A 12667-nucleotide genomic window follows, 5' to 3' on the forward strand; every position below is an offset into this window, starting at 1 on the left:
AACCCCAGTACCACCAAAAATAAATAAATAAATAAATAAATAAATAAATAAATAAATAAAATAAAATAAAAATAAAAAATAGGGATGGGAGTATAGCTCAAAGGTAGAATGCCTCTGGGTTCAACCCCCAATAGTGCAATATAATAATAAAATGTGCTCATAACAATATTCCTCACAACAAATATCTACCTCTGAGGCAAGTTTTATCCCCATTTTACACTTGGAGACCTCAGTTCAGTCATCTGGCCAAAGCCACACGATGGAATAAGAAATACAGCCAAAAAAGCAAGTCAAGTCCAGTTCCAAAAGAGGCCACGCTTCTCTTGAGAGGCTGAGACAGGAGAATCACAGGTTCAGGACCAGCAGTGCCTGGGTAACTTAGCAAGACCCCATTTCAAAATTTAAAAATAAATAAAATGGGGTGGGGGTGTAGCATAGATGTACAATGCCCCAAGATTCAATACCCAATATATGAACAAATAAACAAACAAAAGGAAACTTTACTTTTCTATCCACAACTTGTGTGTGTGTGTGTGTGTGTGTGTGTGTGTGTGTGTGTGTGTGTGTGTGTGGTACTGGGGTTCCTAGAAGCCCTTCTACCTCCGGGCTACACTCCCAGACCTATTTTTACATTTTTTTTTGTTTTGGAAACAGGGTCTCCTTCGAACCTGCACGATCCTCCTGTCTCTGCCTCCCAAGCGCGGGGATTACAAGCGTGCGCCACCGCGCCCGGCTTTTTTTTTTTTTTCATGGGGATTGAACCCAGGGGCATTCTACCTCAGAGCTACACCTCCTTGCCCCAATCCTATTTTATCTTTTTGTGTGTGGGTGGGCCTGGGGATGGAACCCAGGGGCAATCGACCTCTGAGCTACAGCCCCTGTCCTATCTTTTATTCTTTATTTTGAAACAGGGTCTCACTGAGTTGCAGAGGGCCTCACTCAGTAGCTGAGGCTGTCCGTGAACCACGATCCTCCTGCCTCAGCCTCCCAAATGCTGGGATTACAAGCGTGCGCCACCATGCCCAGCTTATTTTATCTTTTATTTTGAAACAGGGTCTCACTAAGTGGCGGAAGGACTCACTACACTAAGTAGCCAAGATTGGCGTCGTACCTGTGGTCCTCCTGTCTCAGCCTCCAAAGTACGGGGATTACAAGCGTGCGCCGCCGCCTGGTTGCACAGCATCATCTTGACGCTAGAGCGGGAAGCCGTGGAGATCCTGGATGCTTCAAAGGAGGTGGTATTTAGACATTTAGCTTAAACAGAAATCCCACGCATGAAAATGAAGAGTGTCCCATCGAGGTATCGTAAGTGTGTCTGGAAGGCAGGAGGAGGCAGATGGGGGAGGAGGGAGCAGGGTGTCACCATTTTACCCAAGCAGATTCCACGGGGCACAATCGCAGGGGAACTCTCTCTTTCCTCCAGAGGTCCCTGGCCTAGACAAAATCCTTGGCAGACCTCCTGGCTTTTCTAATCACTCCAAGATAATGAATGAATGGTTCCTTTATTTGGCATTAAAAAAAAAAAATCTAGTCCATTCTACAAATCACTCAAACCCAGTCTAGGCCAGAGTGTCAATAAAAGCCCTGAATCATGAACATTGGAGAAATCCAAACAGAATTCATAGTAAGATAATGCTGCATTACCTGTGAGAACGCCTTGAAAGAAAACTGACAAAATCAGGTGCTGGCAGAGTGGAGGAGCCACCGGAGTGCTCTCAGACACTGCTGGTGCAAATGCAAAATGAAAACACTGCCTTGGGATACCGCACCTGCCCCCAGTCCTATTTTATTTTTTATTTTGGAAACAGGGTCTCACTAGGATGCTGAGAGCCTCGCTAAGTTGTTGAAGCTGCCTTTGACTCTCTTTTATCCTCCTGTCTCAGCCTCCCAAGTCCTGGGATTACAGACGTGCGCCGCCACGCCCGGCCTCGGTTACGTGAATTTTGACAACTATATGAAACCATCGCTGCAAACAAAAGCTTTCCCATTGCCTGTTTTAGTCCCCACATTCCACTCCTAGCCTATAGCAACTACTACTGATCTCTTTGCTGCTGCTACAGTTTTATCTTTTCCAGAAGGTCATACAAAGGATCGTGTAGGAGCCGGTTTCACAAGAGGATCACAGGTTCGAGGATAGCCTCAGCAAGGAGTGAGACTATCATCTACCTAATGAGACCTTGTTTCAAAATAAAAAATAAAATAGGACTGGGGATGTAGCTCAGAGGTAGAATACCCCTGGGTTCAATCCCGAGAGAGAGAGAGAGAGAGAGAGAGAGAGAGAGAGAAGGAGAGAGAGAGAGAGAGAGAGAGAGAGAATTAATAGATACCCATATTCACTCTTCCCCTTGCCTTTGAGTTCCTGCCCTCAGGTATATCCACAGAAAGCAATGCAGCTAAGGAGCCCATCAATATAGCTCACACAAGCTCAGCCTGTGGGACATGGAGCAGATGACTGGAGAGAATGGAAAGAGATCTGCCGGGGTGAATGGAAAATTTCCAGCAGCTAGTAATTAGCAGGAGCCAACAGAAGAGAGACCCAGAAGTGTAGAAAGCCAGGCACAGCCAAAGGCTAGAAAGATCTGGAAATGTGGAGCCTGAGCAGAGGTAAGGTTTGAGCCCGCGGGCCAGGAACAGACTATACAGGGCTGCATGCAACCTGACAAGAAGCTCGAATCATATTCCGTGAGCAATAGAAGGCTTTGGAAGCAGACCGATGATGTCATCAGGTAACAATGGGTTTTAGCGAGTCATCCTGGCTGGGGCAAGAGAGACACCGTGACCTGAACACAGAGGATTCTGTGGAAGTGACGGGTGAAAAGACCTGAACCAAGACAGCAACATGGGAGCTGGAGAGGAAGTCTTCAAGTGGGAACCAGGAACTTAGTTGTCAATCTGATGTGCATTATAGGTGCTACCGCAACATAACAACCTCCCATAAAAGTTGGCCTAAAATGATAACCATTTTATTATATTTATAAATCCCATGGGTTAGCCGGGCGTGGTGGTGCACACCTGAAATGCCAGTACTTAGGAGACTGAGATGGGAGGATTCCAGGTTGGAGGGCAGCCTCAGCAGGTAGTGAGACTGCCACCCACCTAGCGAGACCCTGTTTCAAATATAAGAATTAAAAGCCAGGCACGGTGGTGCATGCTTGTAATCCCAGCCTTTGGGAGGCTGAGACAGGAGGATCTCGGTTCGAGAACAGCCTCAGCTGTTCTTAGTGAGGCCCCTTTGCAACCCAGTGAGACTCTGTTTCAAAATAAAGAATAAAAAAAAATAGAGCTGGGGGTGTAGCTCAGAGATAGAATACCCCTGGGTTCCATCCCCAGTACCACAAAATGAATGAATGAGTGAATGAATGAATGAATGAATGAGTATGTAGTTCACAACACCCTCTGTCATCCCCACTGAAAATACCATGAGCCCTTGATGGGAACATTTGGCAGGTGCCACTCTCAAGCCCTGCTCCTGCCCACCTGCCCTCCTCACCTGGGCTCCACCACGTTCTTCCTCCCTTAACTCAAGGGCTGTCTGCTCTTCTTCCTGCCTGAGTCTTTGTTCTTTCTGCCCTGGGAATCCTCCCACTCTTTTGTAGGCGTCCCCTTGTCCCCTTCTCCGCCTCTGGGATCTACCTTTTTTTTTTTTTTTGAAGATTTAAAGAAGTTTACTAGAAAGATAGAAATACAGAAAATAGAAATACAGCCCCATGCCAAAATGGCATGGGGGGGGGCTCGAAATGAATACACCCTGGGATCTACCTTTTTTCTTTTTTTTCTTCCTTGTGGTACTGAGGATGGAACCCAGGGGCTTTCTACCTCCAAGCTGCACTCCCTGCCCTATTTTTTATTCTTTATTTTGAAACTGGGTCTCACTGAGTTGCAGAGGGCCTCACTAAGTAGCTGAGGCTGTCCTTGAACCGTGATCCTCTGGTCTCAGCCTCTCAAATGCTGGGATTACAAGCGTGTGCCACCACGCCTGGCTTTTATTTTGAAACAGAGTCTCACCAAGTTCCCGAGGGCCTCGCTAAGTAGCTGAGGAGGCTGGCTGCAAACCTGAGATCCTCCTCTCTCAGCCTCCCAAGGAGGTGGGATTATAAGCATGCGCCACTGTACCCAGCAAATATTTTTGCCTTTTTCTTTGTGTTTCCTCCCTACTGAAACTCAAGCTTTGCATGATTGACAACTGAGTCTACCCTGTCCTTGGGGTTCCCAACACTTAGCAGTGTGTCTTGCACACAGCGAGTATTTACTGCACACACCCATGAACACACCTCCTGGGTTTCTAGCTTGGGTGGTCACGGAAGGTGGCCGCCGCCTTGATAGTCCACTTTAGTTCATAGAAAGGACACATTTTGGCCAACGCATTTTCAGATTCATCTTTTAGTTCTCTCGGGAGCTTTTCGGGTGAGACAGGTAGATCAGCCTGGGGCCGGGGATCAGGGGAGATGAAACGTTGAGTTAGGGGCCCACGGGGGAGAAGGACGTAGGAGGACAAGGAATTTGGTTCTGCCTCTGGCTTTATTTTATTTTCTCTGGGAGGGGGTAGTACTGGGGATTGAAACCAGCTGCGTCCTACCGCCAAGCTACACCCCCAGCCCTTTTTAATTTATTTTTTTATCTTAAAACAGGGTCTTGCTACGTTGCAAAGGGTCTTGCTAAATTGCTGAGGCTGTCCTGAAACCTGCAATCCTTCTGTCTCACCCTCCCAATTATAGGCATGCTCCACCACATCCAGTTTTTTTTTTGTTTTGTTTTTGTTTTTTTTTTACTGGGGATTGAACCCAAGGGCATTCCATCTCCAAGCTATAACCTTGGCTCTTTCTCCCTTTTCTTCTTCTTCTTCTCCTCCTCCTCCTCCTCCTCCTCCTCCTCCTCCTCCTCCTCCTTCTTCTTCTTCTTCTTCTTCTTCTTCTTCTTCTTCTTCTTTTTGTACTGGAGATTGACCCAGAGGTATTCTACATCCAAGTTTCTCTCCCAGCCTGATTTTATTTCTTATTTTGGAACAAGATCTCACCAGGTTGCTGGGAGTCTAAGTTGCCAAGACTGGCTTTGAACCTGCGATCCTCCTGTCTCAGCCTCCTAAGTACTGGGATTACAAACGTGCACCACCATACCTAGCTCTTTGTTCTTTTTAAATCTTGAAACAGGGGCTCCTCCCTAAATTGCTGAGAGTGTCAGTACATTGTTGAGGCTGTTCTTGAACCTGAGATCTTCCTGTCTCAGCCTCCCAAGTACTGGGATCAAAGGCTTGCACCACCATACCCAGCTTGCTGCTGGATTTATTTATTTATTTATTTATTTATTTATTTATTTATTTATTTTTGTGGTACTGGGGATGGAATCCAGGGGCCTTCTACCTCCATGCTACACCTCCAGACTTATTTTATATTTTATTTGGAAACAGGGTCTCACTAAGTTGCTGAGAGCCTCACTAAGCTATTACAAGCATTACAAGCAGAGGCCCTAGCTCGTAAAGCTCCTGGAATCCTCCCAATCAGCCCTGAGGCGGTATCAGAGGAGGAAGGATGAATGCTGTCCGCACAGCATCCTAAAGGTCACTGAACCCGCGCGATCCTCCTGTCTCAGCCTCCCAAGGACTGGGATTACACGCGTGCGCCACCATGCCCGGCTTGCTGCTGGTTTTAGAACGTTTATTTGTTCCCTCTCTGGGCACCTGTCATGAGCCGGAATGCCAGCCTTCAAGGAGTTCTTCCACACAGGGGACACGTGTTGCAGGCAGTGAAGATACATGTAGTGGGACCACTGTGGAAGATGAAGCCGGACCCTGAGCAAATGCCAGCGGGAACATGTGCCCACAGCCCCAGCCCTGGGACTTCACCTCCCTAGCCAGAAAGGTAAAGTTCCTGGACAGGCCTCCTCCTCAGCTGACCTCAGGAGCCCTGCCAGAGAGGGGGTAGTGATGAACAAAGAATAGATAGATGTCCCAGCTTTAAAAATAAATATTATAAGCCTGGCGTGGTGGCACACACGTGTAATCCCAGTACTTGGGAGGCTGAGATAGAAGGATCACAGGTTTGCAGCCAGCCTCAGCTACTTAGTAAGACCCTCCACAACCTAGTGAGACCCTGTTTCAAAATGAAAGATACAAAGCCAGGCGTGGTGGTGCGCACTTGTAACCCCAGCATTCGGAAGGCTAAGACAGGAGGATCACAGTTTGCAACCTTAGTGAGGTCCTTTGCAACTCAGTGAAACCCTGTTTCAAAATAAAGAATAAAAAATAGGGCTGGGGGTGTAGCTTGGAGGTAGAATGCCCCTGGGTTCCATCCCCAGTACCGCAAATAAATAAATAAATAAATAAATGATTAAAAATTGGGTTGGGAGTGTAACTTCGAGGTAGAACGCTCCTGTGTTCCATCCCCAGTACCGCAAATAAATAAATAAATAAATAAATAAATAAATAAATAAATAAAAATCGGGCTGGGAGTGTAACTTCGAGGTAGAACGTCCCTGGTTCCATCCCCAGTACTGCAAATAAATAAATAAATGATTAAAAATTGGGCTGGGAGTGTAACTTAGAGGTAGAATGCCCCTGGGTTCAATCCCTAATAACACACACACACACACACACATTAAAAAATATGATAATGACATTATGCGTAACAATTAAGATCCTGAGGGCAAACGCAGAACAGTGCTGGCTGCTGCCTGGCAGAGGCCCTAGCTCGTCGTAATGCTCCTGGAATCCTCCCAATCAGCCCTGAGGCCGCATCGGAGGAGGAAGGATGGACGCCGGTCCGCACAGCACCCTGAAGGTCACCGAACCGACCACAGGCCTGGAGGGTTTAAGCGGCAGAGCCCTAAGTTAGACAAGGAGGCGCTTCCTGCCCACAAAGACTCAGAATCTGCAGTAATTCTCGGGTCTGGGACGAACTCACTTGGTGTATGGAGGATGGAGGGAGGGAGGGCGCGATGACCGCACTCTTTCAGCTCTGTGGCGCTCTTTACCGCCAGGCGCTGACCTCAGACTGGTGGGAGGGGCGCAGGAGCCCAGATCGCGCCGCGCAGGGTGCGCCGGGCGCGGGGACGAGGGGGCTGGGACGGGGGGACGCGGCCAGCAGGAGCGTGGCTATTCGAGGGAGGGCGCCCGGAGTCGCCCGGTCCTCCCACCTCCACCCGGGATGCCAGGGCTGCGGCCGAGTGACAGCGCTTGCCGTCACTTCCGGGGGCTGAGCGGGGCTGGGGGGGCGTGTGCGTCTCCGCCCCGCGCCAGCTCGCCTGGGTTTGATGTCTGTGCCAGGCTCCCGGGCCAGGGTGTGGGTCTGCAGCTCCGGGGCTCAGGACGGCTGCACTGGGCTCAAGGACACCCGGGGAGTCTTTATGGCCAAGGCTTGGGAGGTTATCTAATCCTTCTGGGGCTCCAGCACCAAGCTCAGGTGGGCTGCACCCCTGAGTTACTGCCCCCTCCCGGGCTTTGGCTGAATTACAGGGAAAGGCCTGAACCGGAGTAGCCAGCCTCAGCTACTTAGTGAGACCCGGTGTCAGCCCTAAAGAATAAGCCGGGCGTGGTGGCGCACGCTTGTAACTCCAGTATTTGAGAGGCAGGAGGATGGCATGTTCAAAGCCAACCTCAGCTATTTAGTGAGACCCTGTTTCAATGTAGTGAGACCCTGTTTCAAGATAAAGAATAAAAGAAAAAAATAGGGCGGGGGGTGTAACTCGGAGATAGAGTGCCCCTGGGTTCAATCCTCAGTACTGGAAAAAAAAAAAAAAAGTAAAAAGTAAAAATAGGGCTGGGTATGTAGCTCAGAAGTAGAATGCCAGCCGGGCGTTGTGGCGGACGCTTGTAATCCCAGTGCTTGGGAGGCTGAGACAGGAGGATCGCGCAGGTTCAAAGCCAGCCTCAGCTACTTAGTGAGGCTCTCAGCAACTTAGATCCTGTTTCCAAATAAAGTATAAGATAGGTCTGGGAGTGTAGCCCGGAGGTAGAAAAGCCCCTGGGTTCTACCCCCTGCCCCCCAGTACTACAAAAAAAAAAAAAAGTAGAATGTCCCTGAGTTCAATTCTCAGTACTGCTAAAAATAAAAAATAAAAATTTAAAAAAATATAGTAACAAAACCACCACTCCCAGCCCCTAGGGGTCTTCCCAGGGCCCAACACTACCTTAATTAGCTTTGCCAGTTTTGAACTTTGTATAAATGAGATCAAACTGGATTGCAGCTGTTGTGGTTTGAATGTCCCCAAAAGGCTCACATTCTGAAGGATTGAACCGGGAGACTGACTAAGCCTAGGACCGGGGCATGCGGCCAGCAGGAGCGTGGCTATTCGAGGAAGGCTCAGTCCCCCGGTTCTGAAGGTTTAGTCAGCAGGGCAGCTCAGAGGTGAGGCTCTTGGGAAGTGATTGGATGATGAGGCTTCATCTGTGGACCTCATCAATGGATTCACAGTCTAAAAGGACTCTTAGGCCAGGCACGGTGTATGGCTGTAACATAAGTATTTGGGAGGCTGAGACAGGAGGCTCACAGGTTCAAGGCCAGAGTGGAGTAAAGTAGTGAGACCCTGTTTGTTTATTTATTTATTTATTTATTTATTATTTTTATATTTATTTATTTATTGGTGGTACTGGAGGTGGAACCCTGAGGCTTTCTACCTCTGGGCTCCCAGACCTATTTTATATTTTATTTGGAAACAGGGTCTCACTAAGTTGCTGAGAGCCTCACTAAGTAGCTGAGGTTGGCTTCGAACCCATGCAGTTCTTCTGACTCAGCCTCCCAAGCGCGGGGATTATAAGCGTGCCCCACCATGCCTGGTGACCCTGTTTCTAAAGAAAGAAAATAAGTCAAGCATGGTGGCACACACTTGTAATCCCAGTACTTGGGAGGCTGAGACAGGAGTATTACAGGTTCCTGGCCAGCCTTAGCTACTTAGTGAGATCCTGTCTAAAAATAAGAAATAAAAAATAGGGCTTGGGTTTTATCTCAGAGGAAGAATGCCTGTCCCCAGTTCTGCAAAAAAGAAACAGAAAAAAAAAATGCTGGGTGTGGTGGTGCATGCTTGTAATCCCAGTTCTTGAGAAGCTGAGACAATTGCAGGTTCAAGACCAACCTTGGCTACTTAATGAGGCCTTCCACAACTTAGTGAGACCCTGTTTCAAAATAAAGAATAAAAAATAGGGCTGGGAGTATAGCTCAGAGGTAGAATACCCCTGGGTTCCACCCCCGCCCCCAGCACCAATAAAATAGAATTGAGGGTCTAGCTCAGAGGCAGAACCCCGCCTGGGTTCAATCCTCAGTAGCTCAAAAAGAAAAGGAGGCAGAGGAGGATAAGTAGAAGAGAAAAGACTCTTATGAGAGAGATGGAACCATTAGGAGGGGGACCAGTTGAAAGGAGCGGGCCCCTGGGGATGCGCCGTTGGGGACCATAGCTCGTCCCCATCCCCTGGGGATGCGCCATTGGGGACCATAGCTCGTCCCCATCCCCTTCCTCTTTCTCTCTGCTCCCCCACCGCCAGTGGGTAAGTAGCTTTGCCCCACACTACACTCTCCACCTTCCAACCTGCAGTAACTGCCTCACCAGAAGCCCAGAAACAAAGGAATCAGCCGACTGTGAACCGAAACCTCCGCCAAGATGAGCCCGAACAAAGCTTTTCTCCTTGAAGTTGCCTTTTCAAGTTTATGGATTTTTTTTTTTTTCCTGTACTGGGGATGGAACCCAGGGACATTTTACTTCTGAGCTACAACCCCAGCTCTAATTTTTATTCTTTATTTTGAAACAAGGTCTCACTGAGTTGCAGAGGGCCTCACTAAGTAGCTGAGGCTGGCTGCAAACCTGCGATCCTCCTGTCTCAGCCTTCCAAGTCCTGGGATTACAAGCGTGCGCCACCACTGTACCTGGCTTCAATTAGTCTGTCACAGTGACCAAAATAAAGGTTACCTGATTATGATGGGCAGAAACTACGACCCTAAACACATCTGCATCCTAGTCCCAGAACCTCTCAATATGTTACCATGAACAGCATAACAACGTAAGCGATTTTGCAGATGTGATTAAGAACCTTGAGATGGGGAGATTATCCTGGATTATTGATCAGGGCTCAGTAGCATTATAAAGGTCCTTAAAAGAGGGTGGCAGACTTTTATTGCTGGCCCAGGTTTGTAATCCCAGTACTTGGGAGGCTGAAACGGGAGGATCACAGGCTCGTGGCCAGCCTCAGCTACTTAGCGAAGCCCTCCACAATTTAGTGAGACCCTGTTTCAAAAATAAAGAATAAAAAAGCTGGGCGTGGTGGCGCACGCTTGTAATCGCAGCATTCGGGAGGCTGAGACCAGAGGATCGCGGTTCGTGGACAGCCTCAGCTACTTAGTGAGGCCCTTTGCAACTCAGTAAGACCCGGTTTCAAAATAAAGAATAAAAAACAGGGCAGGGGGTGTAGCTCGGAGGTCGAATGCCCCTGGGTTCCATCCCCAAACCCGCAAAAAAAAAAAAAAAGAATAAAAAACAGCACTGGGGGTGGGGCTGAGAGGTAGAATGCCCTGGGTTCATTTCCCAGTACCACCAAAACAAAAATAAAAACCCAAACTACAGCAGCAGTGGTACCTCACTGTGGATCTAATTTCAATTTTCTTGCCAGTCAGGCATGGTGGCCCAGGTATTTGGGATGCTGAGACAGGAGGATTGGTGTTTTGAGGACAGCCTCAGCAAGTAGTGAGACTCTCATCAACCTAGTGAGACCTGTTTCAAAAAAAAATAAAATAGGGCTGGGGGTGTAGCATGGAGGTAGAATGTTTGTGGGTTCAATCCCCAGCATATCTCTCTCTCTCTCTCTCTCTCTCTCTCTCTCTCTCTCTCTCTCTCTCTCTCTCTCTCCTAAAGTCAATTACCCTATTGCATATTCATTGGGTTACCTGGGTATATCCTCTTTTGCTTTCTCCCGGGTGGCATGCCTTTTTGCTATAGATTTGCATATTTATTCTGTATTCTGGGTATTCTGGAAACAAGTCCTTTGTTAAATGTATTGCAACATATATTCAGAGTTGGATACACTCAGGGAACCTCAGCAGTTCCAATACCTGGTGGGTCCCAACAAAAATGAGTTGTTTGGCTGCCAATATGGTGGGCACACTTGTAATCCCAACATTTGGGAGGCGGAGACAGGAGGATCGCTGCTCATGGACAGCCTCAGCTATTTAGTGAGGCCCTGTACAATTTAGACCCTGTTTCAAAATAAAGAATAAAGCCTAGCTAGCCCAGTGTGATATTGCACACTTGTAATCAATCCCAGGACTTGGGAGGCTGAGACAGGAGGATCACAGGTTCGCAGTCAGCCTCAGCAACTTGTGAGGTCCTCTGCAATTTAGTGAGACTCTGTTTCAAAATAAAGAATAAAATAGGGCTGGGGATTAGCTAAGAGGTAGATAATGCCCCTGGGTTCAATCCCCAGTACTAAAAAAAAAAAAAAAAAAAAAGAATAAAGCCTAGCGTGGTGGTGCACACTTGTAATCCCAGTACTTGTGAGGCTGAGACAGAATAATCACAGGTTTCCAGCCAGCCTCAGCTACTTAGTGAGACCCTATTTCAAAATAAAGAATAAAAAGTAGGGCTGAGAGCCGGGCGTGGTGGAGCACGCTTGTAATCCCCGCGCTTGGGAGGCTGAGACAGGAGGATCTCACAGGTTCGAAGCCAGCCTCAGCTACTTAGTGAGGCTCTCAGCAACTTAGTGAGACCCTGTTTCCAAATAAAAATATAAAAAAGGTCTGGGAGTATAGCCCGGAGGTAGAAAGCCTCTGGGTTCCATCCCCAGTACCACCAAAAAAAAAAAAAAAGTAGGGCTGAGGGTGTAGCTCAGAGGTAGAATGACCCTGGGTTCAATTCCTGGTGCTGCAAAAAAAAAAAAAAAAAAAAAAAAAAAAAGGTAGAAAAAATAAACACTAAAAAAATAGGGCTGGGGTGTAGCTTAGAGGTCGAATGCCCCTGGGTTCAATCGCCAGTACCGCGAAAAATGATGATGATGATGATAAATAAGTAAATAAAAAAATAAATACTAAAGTTCTTAAAGATAATTGTAAATTAATACTATTTTTTAACTCTCCGTGAAGGTATCGATGGACCAGCCTATTCTACCAGCTTAGGACCCACTGTGAAAAGAGCAAGATCCTTGCTTCCAGGAGATATTAAGAGACAGCCGGCAAACAAAATAATTCCCGACAGACGGGAACCGAAAAGGTCCGACGTGGAGGGAAGGAGGACCAGGGAGTTGACCCAGTCATCCCGGGCCGGGACACCCGCCCCGCCCCGCCTCTGGCTCCGCCCCCATCTTTGCATACGCTTCCCGATTGGCCCGCGGCGGCCGGCCCCACCCTGCGGAGCTGGCGGGGGAAGCCGCAGGCCCGCCGAGCCGAGATGCAGCCGCGGCTCGGGGTGTCGCCGGGCGGGCCGGGGGCCGGAGCGGGGCCGGGGGCGCCCGCCGCGACGTCGGCGCGCTCCTAGCACCCCAGACGTGCCAGCGAGCCCGGGCCCTCCCTGCCGCGGCCCCGCTCGCCGTCCCCGCCCCTCCACCCTTTGTGCCGCCGCCGCCCGGTGCCCCCGGCTCCGCGGGACCCCGGCCGGGCTCCAGGGCCCGCGGCCCATGGCGAGGGGGCGCGGCGCGGGCGGGGGCGCTGCAGCCCGAGTCCTGGACGCGGGAGGCCGGGCCCGCCGCCGCCGCATTGTC

Source organism: Muscardinus avellanarius (assembly GCF_963383645.1).
Source record: "Muscardinus avellanarius genome assembly, chromosome: 16".
Classification (NCBI taxonomy): domain Eukaryota; kingdom Metazoa; phylum Chordata; class Mammalia; order Rodentia; family Gliridae; genus Muscardinus; species Muscardinus avellanarius.